Below are 18,301 nucleotides of genomic sequence, written 5' to 3'. Positions count from 1 at the left end.
TGAGATCAAGTAATTTATAAACCTCCCCTCTCTTTGTCCATAATTTTTTCCTCTGTGCTTTTTGAAAATAAGAAGCTGATTTACATGTTTTTTCACGTAATTTTTAAAGCTTCTCAAGCATAACATGCAGTTTTCCATCCATTCCATACAAAAGTATTTTCCACGTCTTTGGAAATAGTTGGGTTAGTCCAAGAGCTTCAAACTTATTTGCATCAACAATTTTAAGATTCCTTTTCGTACCTTAATTTTGTCTTCTTTTACCTCTTCTTTCCCCAGCCCCCAAAGATAATTTGAGTAGAGACATTTTTGTTGTCTGTTGGCTTCACAGGGTGTGAGCCCTGGCTGGATGACCATGCGTGAGCGTGGGTGGCTGGCCACATCTCTGGAGTATTAACCCCTTGGTTTTTTATTTCTCTGCTTTCCATTGCCTTTTTTTCTTGGTGCCTCATGAGCACCTCAGCTCACACCAAGCAGAAACAAAGTTCCAAGGGACCTCTAACCCCAAGGTCTGGCCTAAATATTTAGAGGCAAGATCCCAGAGCCAGATGTTTTGGCCCAAAGATTGCCTTGGTCTGTTTGGGCTCCTATAAGAAAATACCACAGATCAGTGGCTTATACACCAAGGCTGGGGCCCAAGAGCCGGATGCCAGCGCAGTCAAGTTCTGGTGAGGGATCCCCTCTGGATTGCAGTCTGTGAACTTCTCTCTGTGTCCCCACATGGCTGGAAGCGGGAAGGAAGTTCTCTGGGGTCTTTCACGAGGCCACTAATCCCATTCACGAGGGCGCCACTCTCATGAGCTAATCACCTGCAGAGGGCCCCACCCTCTCAGCCCTCTGGAATTGAATTAGGATTCCAACATAAGAATTTGCACGGGACACAAACATTCAGTCCACAATAAAGATGCATCGATCCAGAGATGGAAGGGAAAGACAGAAGGCTGGAAAATTAGTCACAGAGAGACAAATCTTTGACAATGGTGGCGTTCTCCGGATGTTCTGTTCCCAACGACCAGGGACCGTGGTCCTGCTGCCCTGCAGTGTGCACGCCCTCCCTCCAGTGGACGGGGGCACATGAGCGTGAGACGCTGGGCAGAACCCAGGCACTCATGTAGCTTGTTTGGATATGGAAACCGGAAAGTCAGTTCTGTCCCCTGGCCAAGGTAGAACAGAACAAAACTCACAGAGGATTTTCCTAAGGGCCGTGGCAAAGAGGGGCCTCCCTTCTAGTGTTTCAATTGGTCATTTCTAACACCGGAAGTTTCGGATGCTGAAGAAATTTGGGGGTTGAGTGAGGAGGGGACAAGGCAACTATCTGTAGTGAGACAAAGCAGGTAGATTTCAGCAGGGCTTCTGGCCAGGGAGGAGACGGTGGTGACAGGTGCCTGAGGTTGATCGTTTCCAAAACGCAGTCGGCATGACTCATACAGGAAATATGACGAAGAGGTGGGTAGGCAGGAGGTTGAGAAATAGCATCTGCAGACAAGTTATACCGAAGAAAAGGACTTCATGACTCTCCTAACATGGGCCTTTGAGATTGTTTTTTTTTTTTTACCATACTTTTAATTGGCACCCCAGTACCTAGATATAAATATAACATTTAAAAAACATCTTTTTTTTTCCTCCCCAGATCTCTAAGGCCTAGATGGTTGTATTGATAAGTTTTATTCAACTTGCAGGAAACAATTCATTTCTACTTTATAACGTTATTCCCCCCTTCGTATAAAAAATGCACTTTTCATTCTATTGTTAGGTAAGGACAATTCAAGAGAAGACAATTACAGCGATAGTTTATTTTGAACACAGGTGTAAATGTTTTCAGTAAGATATAGCTAAGAAAATACCATAGTATATTTTTTAAAAAGAGATGATAATTAAATAAGACTTATTCATGAACGTGAGATGTCTCACCACACATCAGTGGAATTTGCCACATTAACTAAGACTCAAGTATACGATGCATGATTACCTGAACTGATGCAGAAAACATTCTTGGAAAATTCAACACATAGTGAGGATGACTAACCAACTAGAAACATAAAGGAACTTCTTGTTACCATTATGTGCTCTAAAAGTTACAGCATACTTTAGTCTTATTACTCTTTCCTCTAAAACTTTGAACAAGGTGGGGATATGCATCATCACTATAGTTATTTAACATTTGTACTTAAGTTTCTGGCAGGTGCTACCATGAAAGAAAAAGAAGTAAGGATTGGAAGGACATAAAAACGTGTTACTTCCAGATGATATAATCATGTTTCAAAAAAAAAAAAATCCAACTATTAGAACCAGTAACAGAATTCACCAACATTTTCAGATCCAGGAACTTATGAAATGTTAGCATCTCTCTACCATGACAATACTAACTAGAAAATATAATGAAAACACTATTCAGTATAGTTGTCACAACTCTAGAGTAAGTAGGAGTTAATCATCAACCCACAGGAACTCCACACGGGAAGCTCTAAGATATCCCTCGATACCTATTAGATTGGTGAAACTAAAGATACGATGCATAGTGTCGAGTTTTGTGGAATGGGAGTATAGGAAACCCATATGTCAACAGGTGCAACCATTTTGAAGAGTTCCCTGGCAATATTAGTTGAATTAAAACACGTTTGTTGAATTTTCACATGGGTTCACAATGGACACATACAAGGATATTTATTGTGGTGTATTTCTGTGACAGGAATTTGGAGATGGTGATGGACAAATGTGGTAGATGTATATCCAGTGTACAAGGTGGTGGTTAGAAGCAAAGTGAATAGATCCTAGAAACACTGTGCCTGGTGAATAAGAAAAGAAGCAACAGAAGAGCTATAGCACAATGTCACACATGTAAGTTAAAATATGTGCACACATGTGTGTGTTCACACACACACATCTCAGATGATTCTCGTTTCATGAGAAGACATTACAAGCAGAAGCATACTCCTATGGGACTTGTTAAAAACATTTACAAGTGATATAAATTCAGAGGCAAATCAAGAAACAAGACACATATTTCCCTTTTGTCTGTTACTAAACTGTACCTCTCATGCAACTGGTGGGAGATTGTGATGCAGAGCATGCGTTTCTTAACAAATCACTCTAAGAAATCTCCATGGATTTGTCCATTTGCTACAACCTGTTGATGCACTCTTTCTCATAGCGTGGACATCTCTGGTTGGATGGATTTCCCTGTTCGAGCCATGATTTGATGTGGGAACCGCTTCAAACTCTCCCAAGAACTTGAAGGCCAGGGATACAGGGATGGAAAGGAAAGGGAAAAATTTGAAAAAATTCATTAGTAAGTACATAAGAGAAACACAAAAAGGGCTATGCATGGGTAGAGACGATATTGTGTCAAGAACTTAGGAGTGTGATCAACTCAACTTTATACTTTATGCTCCAAACAGAAAGTTTAAGAAAATGCTGGCCATGACTCATAGGTATTTAAGTAAAAGAGATGCCAACCTTCTCCACACGCAGACTTTACAGGAATGTTCATGGCAGCTTTGCCTAAAATAGCCAAAACCTAGGGAAAACCCCAAATGTTCATCAACAGGTGAGTGGATATAAAATTGTGGTTTCCTTACAATGGAAAGATACACAGGAATGAAAAGGTGCTAACACATGTAACATTGATGAATCTCAAAGGAAAATTTACCCCGATCAAAAGCCAGGCACAAGAATGCATGTAAATGACTCCATTTGGACGAAATTCTAGAAGGGGACTGCAACCTATGATGGTTCTAAAGCACATTCCTAGTTGCCTAGTCACAGGTGAGGAGGCCATGTGGCCCCATGACCTCTGGATGATGGAAATGTCGATTGTAGTGACAGCCCCACGGGTGGAGATGCCAAAAGCCATCAATGCCACGTGAGAAAGACTCCCCACATAGTCATCTGTTACAGTCCAGGCGGATCCTGAGGTGCTGGGGAATGTGGGAGCATGTAGAGAAAGGCAAACTATTGATTTCCCGTATCGATCTCTGATTTAATGATATTTTAAAATGTTAATTATTTTTAATAATGCAATTATGAGGCAAGGATACCTCCTTCGTGTTGCAGACAATTCCCAGGGCTTGTGGGAAATACGTACTTGCAGAGCAAAGGTTGAGGTGCCAAGTCGGCAGCATTTTCCAGGAAAAGACTAACAACCCGGGGGTATTTGTATCAGATTGCATTGGCGTTGGAGATGAAAATTTATTCCTTTTAACAGCGTCAGCATCTTTAAATATTTGAGGTGAGCTCTGAGGTCTCCAGTTTTCTTCTTGAAGATGAACATCACCAGTAACTGCACTCTTCCCAATAAACGATGGTCTTGTTATTCCCCACCTTCCTGCCAGGATTTTCACACATTTGCCAACCTGTCTCGAAAAGCATCCCCACAGATCCTTCCACAGTGCTGGGTGGAATGGTCCCATCAGGATTAACATCTCCCTTTCTTCTAGAACCACTTTTACTGTAGCTCGAGAGCACACTCCCTTGGGGCTTGGGTCCGTGAATTAAGTCACTCATTCCTTTGGAAGTTTCGAATCCTACAATTCTGCAATAATCTGAGGTTGAGTGGTGCCATTCTGGTGCAGAATTCAAATGCAAGACTTGAGATACTTATTAAGTTTCATTCTTTGGGATTTAGACTCTTATTTGAGATTGCTGAGGTCTCTATTTTTTGTTTTATTTGGTTTTTAGTCTGACCTACACATTGACTATCCATGAGAACTTTCCATCTGGAACGAATGTGATGAGGAGACCATTTGCTTTTGAGATTTGCTTCTAAGACTGCACTGAAGCCCGGTGGCTCCCCCCCAGAGACCTCCTTCCACACGGCATCATTCTGCTAACTGCTCCACTGAACTCGTAATGAAGCCACCAGTCTTCACAGTCATCCATCCCACATAGAAATGTGCCATTGGGGCACCTGGGTGGCTCAGTTGGTTGAGCATCCGACTTTGGATCAGGTCATGAGCTCATGGTTTGTGAGTTCGAGGCCCACATAGGGCCCTCCGCTGTCAGTGTAGATTCTCTTTCCCCTTCTCTCTCTGCTCCTCCCCTGCTCGCTCATTCTCAAAATAAATAAACATTTAAAAAAATGGTCAGTAAATAACTGTAGGATTCTGAGAATAGAGTAAAGGTTGGAAAAAATGAGGGCAGCTGAGGGAGGGGTTGCATGGTGCAGAATTGTCACCGAGAGCAAGGGCAGGACAATTCACGAAGTCCACGTGGCACAGAAGCTCTGGGGACACAAGCGCCCACGCCTGGCCGGTCTGCGGTGCGGCTCTCGGCGGGATGGCCTCCACGCTTCCTCTCCCCGTTTCCACGTTTGGAGCCTTAGGCATTCATATTCTGTAATTAAGTTAGATTGCCAGGACTGCAGGAGGAATTTCAGATGAAAGTCAGTGCTGGTAGAAGAGAACATTTCCTATTTAGATCACGAATTGTGCTAGTTTTGTTTGTTTCCACACAACACCCTCTAAACTCTCATCAGTTTCGCTGGGTGAGTTTTCTCTTTGGTTTATTTGCACACCATAGTGACAACGAGACATACTGTTTAATAAGCCTAACCAAGGCAACTACACACCGAAAAACAAAAGATAAATTCGCAGACCTTAGCATTCAGGTAAGAGAACTGATACGGCTGCTCCTGTGTCTGCGGTCTCGGGCCCTGCCCTGCTCAACGGCGTCTCTCTCCCAAACTCACCCACCATGCAGATAGAAAATGCAAACGCTTAAAAGAATTGGTTCAGACATTTTTAAAAAAATAGCACCATCGTAACAAAGAAACATACAGTTAAGGATGTCATTAGTTGACACAATTCACACTTAATTCCCATATTTTCCATTGACATGGTTACAGCCTGAGAAGCAGCTGACTGAGGAGCCCAGGAAAGCCACACATTCCTGTGTTGAAAAAAACCGTAGAAGGTGAATTTGAATACTGAGAAGCAACGTTAGCTGATAACAGGGGATGGAAAAGACAGAAACATGTGGGAGGCAGGCTAAGTGCGAGCTCCTTCCAGACTGGGCTCTGCCAATTGACGTCAGTCCACCATGAGCCTCCCCCGGAACTCGCAGACCAGCTGGGCCGCCCAACTGTGCAGGCTGTGGCTCGGTGTTAAAATATTTGGATGTGGTCGTGGAGAGTTAACAGACTCCTAGAATCACAGACTGTTTTCATTGCTGGCAGAAGCCTTGGAGATAAAATTCCTATCAGAAAGGATGGTCTCCTGAATTCATGTTTGTCGGTTAGATAAATCAGAAAAATTCATAATTTCAAATCAGATTTGAACTTAGTAATAAGACTGATAAATTAAAATCTTTTGAAAATAAATCATTTTGTATGTTCATCTTTTAGAGCTTAAGAACGTGATGACGTTCCAGGGGCCCCTGGGTGGCTCAGTCGATGAAGTGTCTGCCTTTTCAGCTCAGGTCATGATCTCATGGTCTGTGGGATCGAGCCCCATGTCGGAGCTCTGCGCTGACACGTGGAGCCTGCTTGGGATTCTCTCTCTCCCTCTCTCTCTGCTTCTCTATCACTTGCACTTTCTCTTTGTCTAATTAAATACATAAACATTAAAAAAAAAAAAGAATGTGACATTCCAGTACGTGCATGAGAATCAGGTTTTTAAAAATGAGGGTAAATTCTGGAGAAAAGACAAGTCAAAGCTCGGTCCCTCAGGTCTCTCCATCACCCCTGACAGCTTCTATACTTACTGAGCACCTATGGGGGCCCTGCTACATTCTACCCTCCCCTCTCCCCACAATACACTTGTGCACGAAAACTCAGAACTCCCTGCCGTCCCACGATCGAAAGCCTAGTAAAGGCGACAGAAAAAGTGAGAACGTAGTACATTGTTTAGTGTGCTTTAAGATGGAAATGCTATAAAAAGTGGCACAGAGAAAAGGTTTTGGAAGAGGCACAGGACGAACAGAAGGGTGGAGTGTGGGCCTGGTTTCCAGCAGTGAACCTGGAGAAGGAGAAGGGAGCCTTGCGGATGCCCTGACGAAGGGTCTTCCAGGCCCTGGGGTTGGGGTCCCTTGCCCTGATGGAGTGACCGTGAAAGAAGTTGCTGGGGCAGCGAGCAGGGCAGCCACGTGGGAGATGTGGGCAGACAGGCGGTGGGGAGACTCCCGGGGATTTACGGACCCTTGTAAAGTCTTAGCCTTTCGCTCTGAGTGGAATGGGGAGCGACCGGGGGATTTTGAGCGAGGAGTAGGAATAATATTGTCTGATTTATATTTTTGAAGGGTGGTTCCGGCGGAAGCCTGGCAGCCTGCCCCCGGGCCGCAGCAGGGAAGGGGGACGAGGGTTCAGACTCTGACACGCTGCATTTTGAAGGGGGGGCTGGCCCCGTGAGGGGGAGGAATGGATGTGGGATGTGAGAGAGAAAGATGAGTCAGGCGTAACTTGACGTTTTTGGCCTGAGCTACTGGAGACAAGACGTTTCCTTTCCATCCACAGAGATGGGATTACAGTCGGATGCTGTCGCCGGCTGTGTTCAGCACGTGCCAGGGGCTAACTCCCTAAGCAGGAGCCAGGCCGGTGTTTTTCCAGCTTCAGGCCATGACCAGTTAGGACGCTGGAATGCAGTGATTCTCAGAATGTTTTTTAAAGAATCAAACAGAATGACGCCGTGGATACTTGGCCGCACACACAGCTGGGGTGCTGGCAACAGCAGCTGGCTCAGGTGACAGCGACAGCCCTGCCCAGACAATGCCCATGAGCGCAGGGGCCACCTTGTTCACGGAGGGGCGCGTGACCAACGTCCGGTGGGTGGGGGTACAGAGTCTGACCTCTTGACTTCGGCTTGGGAAGCACGGGAAAGGGTCACCTCAGTTCCAAAGTCTCTCACAGGATTGGCCAGGACCTTGGTGAAAAAGAGCTCCATTTTCTCTTCTAGAAGCTAGATGAATGTCAAGGGCCAAATCCTACTGAAAGCCAACTGAGGATATGCGGGCTTGCCAAGAGAACAGAGGGGCCGTGTGGAGATGAGGGGGAGCAACAGGATCTAGAAAATACCCACTGGCAGGGTCCTGAGGCACGTGAAAAGCAGAGAGAGATCTGGAAGCGCAAATATGGCCCTCGGGTCCCCCATTTCCATGGGAGACACATGACGCGGGCCCAGAGTAGATGAAGAGGTCTCTCAGCAAAGTGCAGGGCACCTCACATGCCAGGGTGCAGGGTAGGTTATGAAATATCTCCATCTTACACACAGATCACTGCACGGCCTATGTGACATTTTCCAGGGAAATATGTGCCACGTGTGTGTAGAGTCTAGGTTTGTTTCCCATGGGTTTAAATTTAGATACGAATATTCAACAGATAAGGGCTCTCCCGGAAAATACTACTTGTCAAGTGGTCCAATTATCAGCATGTTCAAAAAGAAACCAGACCAGGTCACCTACCTTTTTTTCTTTTTTGAGAGTGGCTTTCTGCCGTTTTCCTTCCTGTCCCAGGTGCTATTTCCATGACGTCAGATTTAACACCCTGGCAAGGACCCCCAGGAGAGAGGGCGGACGTATAGCTAGGCTGACCTGGGATTTTGGAAAAGCGATGGCTTTTTCTATTAGGTGAAGTAGGAACACGAGAACTTCCAGGGTAGGTGGCACAGAGCTGGTGGTCATGAATGAATAGACAACCCGAGTCCAGAGAGCCCGTAAGCTGACATATTTGGTGTGGGGTCCAGAAGATACCTCATTCGCTATCTCAATACAGGATGTCCTGGGGACTTCCACCTCGAGCCCAGGTGGAGTAAGAGAGACTGGATTTACCTCCTACCTTACATACTGTAAAACAATACCGAATGTATAAAGCAATGGTGTCAGACGTTGGGCGGCAGGCAGCAGGGGAATGAGATCCCTGAAAGAAGGGGAAACAGAGCAGCTGAGCTGTACGTCTGCCTCCGCATAGTGCCTGAGACTGTCTCCAGGCTGCAGGGCAGGGGAGGGAAACCAACGGGGCCTGACAGCATTACAAACATGCGGAGACACAGTTGACACCTCATGGAGGCCAAGGTGGACAGAATTTGCAGGTTCAAAATACAAGAGATGAGGGAACTGCAGAGAAAGAGAAGAAGCCCAGAGGGGTCTCCCTGGGGGGTTGAGTGAGTGCTGATCCGTGTGTGGAGGACAGGGACTCGCCCATGGCAGCGGAAGAAAAAAGACAAGGGAAAGCAGATAGTGCAATTCTCGCAGCCCCCACAGGACTGGGAATAGTTCCTGCACCCACTAATGAGAGGAACATGGAAATGAGGCATCAGTTAGACCCTCACCAGAAGATTGCTTCAGTAGTGGGGCTGGAGCAGCCCTACGGATGGCCTGGGCTTCCTAACATAGCTTCAAAGAAAGCCTCCAAAGGAGGCAACTACTTATAACTGCACACGTGACTGAACAGTTTTTAGAAGAACATAGCCAAACTCAGAACCCAACAATGTCAAATTCATGACGTCCAGGACATTATATAAAACCATCTGGCAGGCAAAAAAAGGAGGAAAATACAACTCCTCCCCAAGAGATACATCAACTAATAGAAATAGAATCAGAAATGAAAAGACGATGTAGGGAGCAGGAAAAAAGATTGAAGAGATATTCACCGTGCATCATATCTTCATGGGAATGGAGCTGATCCTGAGATGGTGGAGACAGAAATGGAAGCTATCAATGAAGGTTGAAGTCATATTTCTAGCGATGAAAATGCATAAAATATCTGAAAGCAATTGGATGGGATTAACAGCAGATTAGATGTTGTAGATAAATATTCTAAAAAGCAGTGAGCTTGAGGACACAATGATAGAAACTATCTGAAATGAAGCACACAGAGAAGAAAAGGCTGGGAAATAACCAACAGAATATCACCAGCCTGTGGAAACGTCACGTAGTCTCATGTGCACAGAACCGGAGTCCCAGGAGATGGGAGAAGGGGCAGTAAAGCAGCATTTGAAGAAATAATGGCAAAACAATTTACAAATTTAAGAAAAACTATAAGCCCACCAACTCCAGATACCCAATGAGTTGAAAGGAAGGAAGGAAGGAAGGAAGGAGAGAAAGAAAAAGAGAGAGAAAGAAAAAGAGAGAGAAAGAAAGAGAGAAAGAAAGAAAGAAGAAAGGAAGAAAGAAGGAGAGAAAGAAAGAAAGAAAGAGAGAAAGAAAGAAAGGAAGGAAGGAAGGAAGGAAAGCAAGCAAGCAAGCAAACTATGTCCTGTGCATCATCATTAAATTGCTAAAAGCTAGTAATAAAGGGAAAAGTTTAGCAGGAGCCAGAAAAAAATTACACCCACCTAAGAGCAATGAGAACAAGTACACCAAGTTNAGAGAAAGAAAGAGAGAAAGAAAGAAAGAAGAAAGGAAGAAAGAAGGAGAGAAAGAAAGAAAGAGAGAAAGAAAGAAAGGAAGGAAGGAAGGAAAGCAAGCAAGCAAGCAAGCAAACTATGTCCTGTGCATCATCATTAAATTGCTAAAAGCTAGTAATAAAGGGAAAAGTTTAGCAGGAGCCAGAAAAAAATTACACCCACCTAAGAGCAATGAGAACAAGTACACCAAGTTTCTCATCAGAAGCTATGCAAGCCAGGGGCAGCTGAGTTGCTCAGTTGGTTAAGCCTCCGACTTCAGCTCAGGTCATGATCTCTCATGGGTTTGAGCCCTGCATCGGGCTCCAGAGGCCCTGGAGCTGCTTCGCATTCTGTGTTTCCCTCTCTCTCTGCCCCTCCCCTGCTCGTGCTCTGTCTCTCTCTCTATCAAAAATAAAATAAACACTAAAAAATTTTTTTTAAAAAAAGAAAGAACCCATGCAAGCCGGAGAACAATGGGTGACATGTTTAAGATAATTAGAAAAATAATCAACCTAGAAGTCTTTACAAAGTGAAAGTAATTTTTTCAAATATTAAAGCTGAGTAAAGCCCTTGTTAGAGAAAGAAAACTTGAGGGAATTCATCATGAGCAGAGCAGCAGTCCCAAACAGGTTAAAGGAAGTTTTTCAGATGAAGGGAGAATATTCCCAGATACAAGTTGAGATCCTCTCAAAGGAATAGAGAACCCAATGTGATAGCTATGTAGGTCTGTATGATACCTTTTTCTTTTAATTTTTTATTTCTTTAAAATATAGTTGACAGTTTAAAGCAAAAATTACAATAATAGGTTGAAGGATTTATGAATTATGTAGAAATAATGTACAAAATCGCCCAAAGAGCAGAAAGGATTAAGGTAAGAAGACCGTTGTTAGGTTCTTAACAGACGCGTAAGGCAGGCTAATACTATTTAAGGTAGATTGTGTTAAGTTAAAGGCGTATATTGTGAATTCTAGAAAAACCACTTAGAAATAACACTGAAAAGTATAGCTAATAGTCAACAGTGGAAATGAAATGGAATTATTGGCAAACTTGATTTAATTTAAAAGGAACAAAGAGAAGATAGGACAAATAGAAAATGCATAGCAAAGTGGTTATTTTCGGTCTATCCATATTGATAATTAGATGAAACATATGTGGTCTAAACACCAAAATTGAGTGTGAGAGCTCATCAGATTGGACACGTCTACAAAATAGCCACTTTGGATATAAAGCCATGGGTTAAAAAGGGAAGAATATAAAACAATAGCTTATAAAAATGCTCATCCAAAGAACATGAGAATGGCTACGTTGATGACAGTCCACATACATAGCAGAGTAAGGAATATTGTTAGCGATGAAATGAGACACTTCATGACGAGGAAAGAGACGACTCCTCACGAGAACATAATAGTGTGAATTGTATAACATAGGTACAAAATACACGAAGCAGAACGGAGGCAGAAAGAAAAAGGAACAGGGCATATAGTCACACTTGGGGACTGGAACACGCCTTCCTTGTTAATAGAATACGTAGACCAAAAGTAAGCAAGGATGCAGAAGTCCCAAGCAACACTACTGCAGAGGTTCCCTACGGCTGCTGAAACAAATTACCGTGGACCTGGTGGTTTAAAACAAAACACATGTGACTCTTGCAACCTGCAGGTCAGAAGTCAGGAATAGGTTTCACTGGGGCGAAATCAAACCGAAGACAAGGCCATGCTCCCTCCAGAGACTCTTGGAAAAGTCCATTTCCTTTCCTTTTCCACCTGTTAAAGCCACAGCCTCTGCATTCCTTGACTCATGGCCCCTTCCACTACCTTCAACACCAGCAGCGTATTTATCTTCAAATCTCTCTCCACTTCTGTCTTCACTTTTTCCCCATCTCTGATCACATCTGCCTCTCCTCCCTCTTATAAGGACTTTCGTGATTACGTGTAGGAACCATCCGGATAATCCAGGGTAATCGCCTCCTCTCAAAACCTTAACTTAATCACACACGCGCAGGGATTAGAACCTGGATATCTTTGGGGACCATTATTCAGTTTATCACAACTGTCATCCGACATGACATAATTGGCGTTCGGAGTTCACTTCACCCCACAGCAGAACACACCTTCTCTTCAAGTGTGTGTTTAGATGAGAAAAGAAGAAAGGTCTCAAATCAATCACCCAAGCATCAACTCTAAGAAATTAGGAAAGAAGAGCAAATTGAACCGAAGCAAGAAGGAAAAATATTAAAGATAAGAGAATAGATCTATCAAATAGAAAAGAGAAAACAAGGGGTGTCTGGGTGGCTAAGTTGGTAAGCGTCCGACCTTGGCTCAGGTCATGATCTTGCGATTTGTGAGTTCGAGACCTGTGTCAGGTTCTGTGCTGACAGCTCAGAGCCTGGAGCCTGCTTCGGATTCTGTGTCTCCCTCTCTCTCTGCCCCTCCCCCATTGGGGCTTGCTCTCTCTCCCTCTTTCTCTAAAATAAATTAAAACATTTAAAATAATTTTAGTTTATTTTTTTAATGTTTTTTATTTATTTCTGAGAGAGAGAGAGAGAGTGTGAGCAGGGGAGGGTCAGAGAGAGAAGGAGACACAGAACTGGAAACAGGCTCCAGGCTCTGAGCTGGCTGTCAGCACAGAGCGGGACATGGGGCTTGAACCCACGAACCATGAGATCATGACCTGAGCCGAAGTCGGACACTTAACCAACTGAGCCACACAGGTGCCAGAAAACATTTAAAATAATTTTAAAGGAAACAGAAAACCAGTAAAGTCACTGAAGCCAGATCTGTGCTACTTGAAAGGGTCAGTAATTAATAAAGTATAATGAGACTGATAAGGATAAAATAAAGATAAAATTTACCAAAATCAGATGAGAGAGAGGGGTCATCGGTACAGATCCTATATACACTGAGGGGATAATGAGGGAATATTATGAACTACAGGTGACCTTTGAACAACGTGGGGGTTGGAGGCGTTGACCCCCCCATGCACTTGAAAATCCACCTTGAACTTTGACTCCCCTAAAACTTAGCTACTAACAGCGTACTGTTGACTGGGAGACTTACCATAACATAGACAGTCAATTCACACATATTTTTATGTTATTTGCATCACATACTGTATTCTTACAGTAAAGTAAGCTACAGAAAGGAAGATAAGGAAATCACAGAAAAAGAAAACAATACATTTATGGTACTGTACCGTATTTATCAAAAAAATCCATATATAAGTGGATCCATGTAGTCAAAGTGCTTTGTCCAAGGGTCAACTGTATTTTATAGAAACCAGTTACTTTACAGGAATTAGTTTCATAGGAATTAATATGTCAACGCAGATGAAATAGACAATAGTCCTTAAAGGTACAAACTACTAACTCATTCAAGAAGAAACTGATGATGGGGTGCCTGGGTGGCTTAGTTGGTTAAGCGTCCGACTTTCGCTTAGGTCATGATCTCACGGTTCGTGGGTTCGAGCCCCACGTCGGGCTCTGTGCTGACTGCCAGCTCAGAGCCTGGAGCCTGTTTCAGTCTGTGACTCCCTCTCTCTCTGACCCTCCCCTGCTCACGCTGTCTCTCTCTCTGTCTCCTAGAAATAAAAAAAAAAAAAAAGAAGAAGAAACTGATGACCAGAATAGCTCTACTTCTTCAAAATAATTACATGGTAGTTGAAAACAGCCCCAGGGAAAAAAAAAACCCAAGCAAAATGATCCAGGTCCAGATAGCTTCGGAAGTAGTACAAACCTTTCCAGGACATAGCAGGAAGGAGATGGCACTGATGCTAAAAGCAGATAAATAGATCTCATGATAAGAGACACAAATCCCCAGAACAAAATATCGACAGAGCAAACCTTGCCTACTATAAAAAATAGAATACATCATAAATAAATGAGTATAATTTCATGAAAGTTTCATGTTAAGGTTGAATTAACATTTGAAAATCAATGAGTGTGATTTACCATATCAACAGACTAAAAAGGAAACGATATTCGATCATCTCTCTAGATGCAAAACAGACACTTACAAAATTCAATATTCATTTTTGATAAATAAAATTCTTGGAAAACTGGATATATAAATTAATTTTATCCACATAATAAAGCACTGCAATAGGAAACGTACAGCCAATGTTGTGTGTAATGGTGAAATACTGATCTGAAATAAGTCACTTCTATTCACCATGGTGTGGAGATCCTACACTGTGCCATAAAGCAAGGGGGAAAAACTATGCAGACTGAAAAGGAAAAATAGAGCTGACTTTCTTTATACACCACATAATTGCCTACATAGAAAAATTCCCAAAGAACCTAAGAAAAAAAAGCTACTAGAATAATAAATGACTTTAGCAAGGTGGCAGGCTACATGATCAATACACAGAAATTAACTATATTTCCATATACTAGGAATGACTGGAAATTAAAATTTATTTTTTTAAAAAAATTTTTAATGTTTTATTTATTTCTAGGAGAGAGAGAGGACAGCGTGAGCAGGGGAGGGTCAGAGAGAGAGGGAGTCACAGACTCTGAAACAGGCTCCAGGCTCCGAGCTGGCAGTCAGCACAGAGCCCGACGCGGGGCTCGAACCCACGAACCGCGAGATCATGACCTAAGTGAAAGTCGGACGCTTAACCGACTAAGCCACCCAGGCGCCCCTGGAAATTAAAATTTAAACAAGACCATCTACAAAAGCATCAGAAAGATGAAATAATTAGGGATAGCCTTAACAAGGTAGGTGCAAAATCTCTACAGTGTAAACTGAAAAAAGAAAACTCTTGAAAACAATAAAGACGACCCGGCAAGTATAGATGACTTTCAACCTCATGGGATAGAGGGATTAGTATTATTAAGATGTTTTCTTTCCCCACCCTGACCTTTTGTTCAACCCTGTTCTAACCCAAATCCCAACAGGCATTTTCGTAGAAATTAAGAAGCTGATTGTCAACTTTCTTTGCGAATGCGAAGAACCTAGAATATCCAAGACGCTTTCGAAAAATGATGATAAAGTAGGAAAGCTCACACTACCTGACTTCAAAGTTATTCTAAACAAACTGTGGCACCTGCACGTAACAATACAATTAGGCGGGAAAACGGGACACACCACCCATGCACACGACAGCATCGCCTCACAGGCATGATGCCGAGTCATGGAAGACAACCGTGAAAGACAACATGCTGGCTGAGTCCATTTCTGTGAAATTCTAGAAAGAGCTAAGCTGTTGTGACAGAGGTCACACTAGTGGTTGCCAAAACCCAGGTTTGGGGGAGTGGGAAGGATGCGAAGGAGTAGGAGGAAACTGTGAGATAATAAAAACTCTAATCCTGGTAAAAACCCAACGGCTGCTACACTGGAAACTGTTGTGTTTCATTGCATGTAAATTATAACGGCATGGAGTTGATTGAGATGAGGACTGTACTGGTTGGGGAACGGCAGGATTACTGAGAGGCTCCCTTAATCAGGGACCCCTGTGTGGTGCTGTGTCCCCATCAGGTGTGATATATGGGTCTGGGACTCAAGGGGTGGAAGAAAGTCCCGCGACCACCGCCCCAACGATCCCTGGAAAGGATCCAGTCTCCCAACAAAATGTGCACTTGCAACTTGAGGGTAGCAGTTGTCGAGTCCCGGTTCCCAGAGGGCAAACATTTGCACATTTCCATCTGGGGCCACAATGACAGTCCTATTCAAATTCAAGCTGTGGCTGTCACCCAGGCGTTTCAGGATCCTGGTGCCAAGGCAGCAGCAGGCAAGGGAGGAGCGAGCAGGTTGGCGTGGGAACGGAGCGCTCTTCAGGAAGAGCCGGGCTGGTACTTCCCGTGGGGGAAGGAGAGAATCTGTGTGTTGTTCCGACCATCCACAGCGCTCCTAGGCTCAGTTTTTAAGTTACAAAAACAAAACATAACTCAAACTTACAAACGAGAGGTGCAATTCGGAAGATACAAAGCATCTGAATCTTTTGAAAGTAATTTGCCAAACTCGGGCCCTATCACCCACCAATCCTTCAGTGTGCATTTCTCCACCGTAAGGACATTTTCTTACGAACTCACAACACAGCCATTAACATCGGGAAACGAACAATGGTACATTACTGTGGTCGATCTGCAGCCCTGAGTCGCGGCCATTCGTGAGCGTGCTAGTGGGAGATTCAGGACCAACCATGCAGCCCAGGGACCCCTGCGCTGGCCCGTTAGGGCCCCTGACCTCAGGGACCACTTCGCGTTCCATCCCCCGGCCCTCTCTTCTCTTTTCATCTCCCAGCTTTCCTGGTATGGTATGACCTGTCGCCTCTAGGCTTGAAATACCTACTGTCATTTCTATTTCCTTGAATGGGTCCTGCCTCACACACACACTTTAAAGTCAAAGGTTTGACTGCAAATCTTGGCAATATGTACGCGCCCCTGCAAAGCCCGGGGCCACCCCAACATCTCCATTTGCCTCTGTGGTTGGCATTACGTGTGTCCGTGGAGATCTCTGCTCTCACCCTCCGGGCACATTCAGCACGACTGCACTCGGCCACCCACTTTGAAGTCAGCAGTGACAGTGTAACTTGTTTTGACAAAAGCTCAGCCACTTCAAAGAAGGAGCCTTGAGTCTGTGCGCGTCCACCATGGCCTTTTCCTCTCTTGGCTCTGGGGCCACACGTCACAAGCTAGGCTCCCCATCAAACTGGTTCTGAAGGGACCACGGTAAAAAAAGACACGCTACCTGCGCACAGTGCCGAAGCGTGAGCAAGGAATAGATATTGCTTCAGTCCCTTCGACATGGGGGCTGTTTGTTCCTGGGGCACAACCAAGGCCAGCTGACCCCACACACTGAGAGTGCACTTGACATTTCCAGAGGACTGCGACACCCAGAGCGGTAGTATGGCAGGGCTGCCACCCTCTTCTCCCAAGTCTCTCTGTTCCTCCAACCCTCCCCCCCTCCCGTCCCCACACTGTGCCCGCCAGCCTGCCTCGATGTCTACGCAAGGTCTCTTGTCAGGACAACGTTCTTGCCCTCCGCGCCCAGAAACCCTGCCTTGCTCCCTGGGAGCCTTGGTAATCCTAGTAAAATTCTGAGGGAAAAAAAAAGATGTCCAAAGGAATTTGTTGGAATGAAGAAAAGAACACACATTTGATGTCAGGGTCTTGTGAACAAAACCAGATCATACAATGCGTGTCCCTGGGCCCCATTCTCCATTTTTAGCTCCCCACTGGAGAGTGCTTCGACTGGGATGTAGCAAGCTGCTAAAAGTGTCATTTTCCTCTTAACAAGAGAAACCTCGAGGATCTACGCAATCACAACTTTTCTTGAGCTGCTCATCAAACTGACTTTGCAAGGCAGCCACGTCCCCCGAATTGCAAAGACAGACGCCCCAAGGACAGATGGACACACCAGAGCGCGGGCTAGAGACGGTTGCAAAATAAAGGTTAAAAAACCACCTTGAATGTCAGCAACGACCTGAAGGTCAAGGGTGGGCTAGTGGGTCCTGTNTCGGAGCCCTGATGCACAGGCTTTGCCTCACTCAGGATGCATCCAGGACTAGCAGAAGCCCAGCGGGGGGCCAACACCCTCCTCCCCCTGCTCCGGAAGGGGCGCCCCAGTGAGAGGCTGCACTCTGCCGGCAGCTGTTGGGGACAGCAGATGGCTGAGGGGCCGCAAGGACTGAGAAAAGCACAGGGCACCTCAGCCGTCCCTGCAGGAACTGAAGCCCCAGCACCTTCCTGCCGTCCCCACCCCCTACTCGGCCAAACCCCTCCCCCCATGCCAACACCTTCCTCATCTCCTGGCATAAGTCATGATTCCCTCAGTTTCTACTCTTTGACACATAATATTCAGCATTCAATTTAGATGAAAGAAAATTCCCAGCAAGAAACTGGTGTGATACACAGCCCAGCAAGGGGAAACCCTGCAATTAGTTGGCGAGGGATAAAGCAACGGGCAAACCAAGACTCAGAGGTTAACCCAGAGGATGAACCTTAGGGTCAGGTCACTCTGACGAATGTGTTGAATGTTCTGGTGGAAAAGGTG

Source organism: Crocuta crocuta, unplaced genomic scaffold (genome assembly GCF_008692635.1).
Source record: "Crocuta crocuta isolate KB4526 unplaced genomic scaffold, BGI_CrCroc_1.0 scaffold455, whole genome shotgun sequence".
Taxonomy (NCBI): Eukaryota; Metazoa; Chordata; class Mammalia; order Carnivora; family Hyaenidae; genus Crocuta; species Crocuta crocuta.
This window is presented reverse-complemented; position numbering follows the sequence as displayed.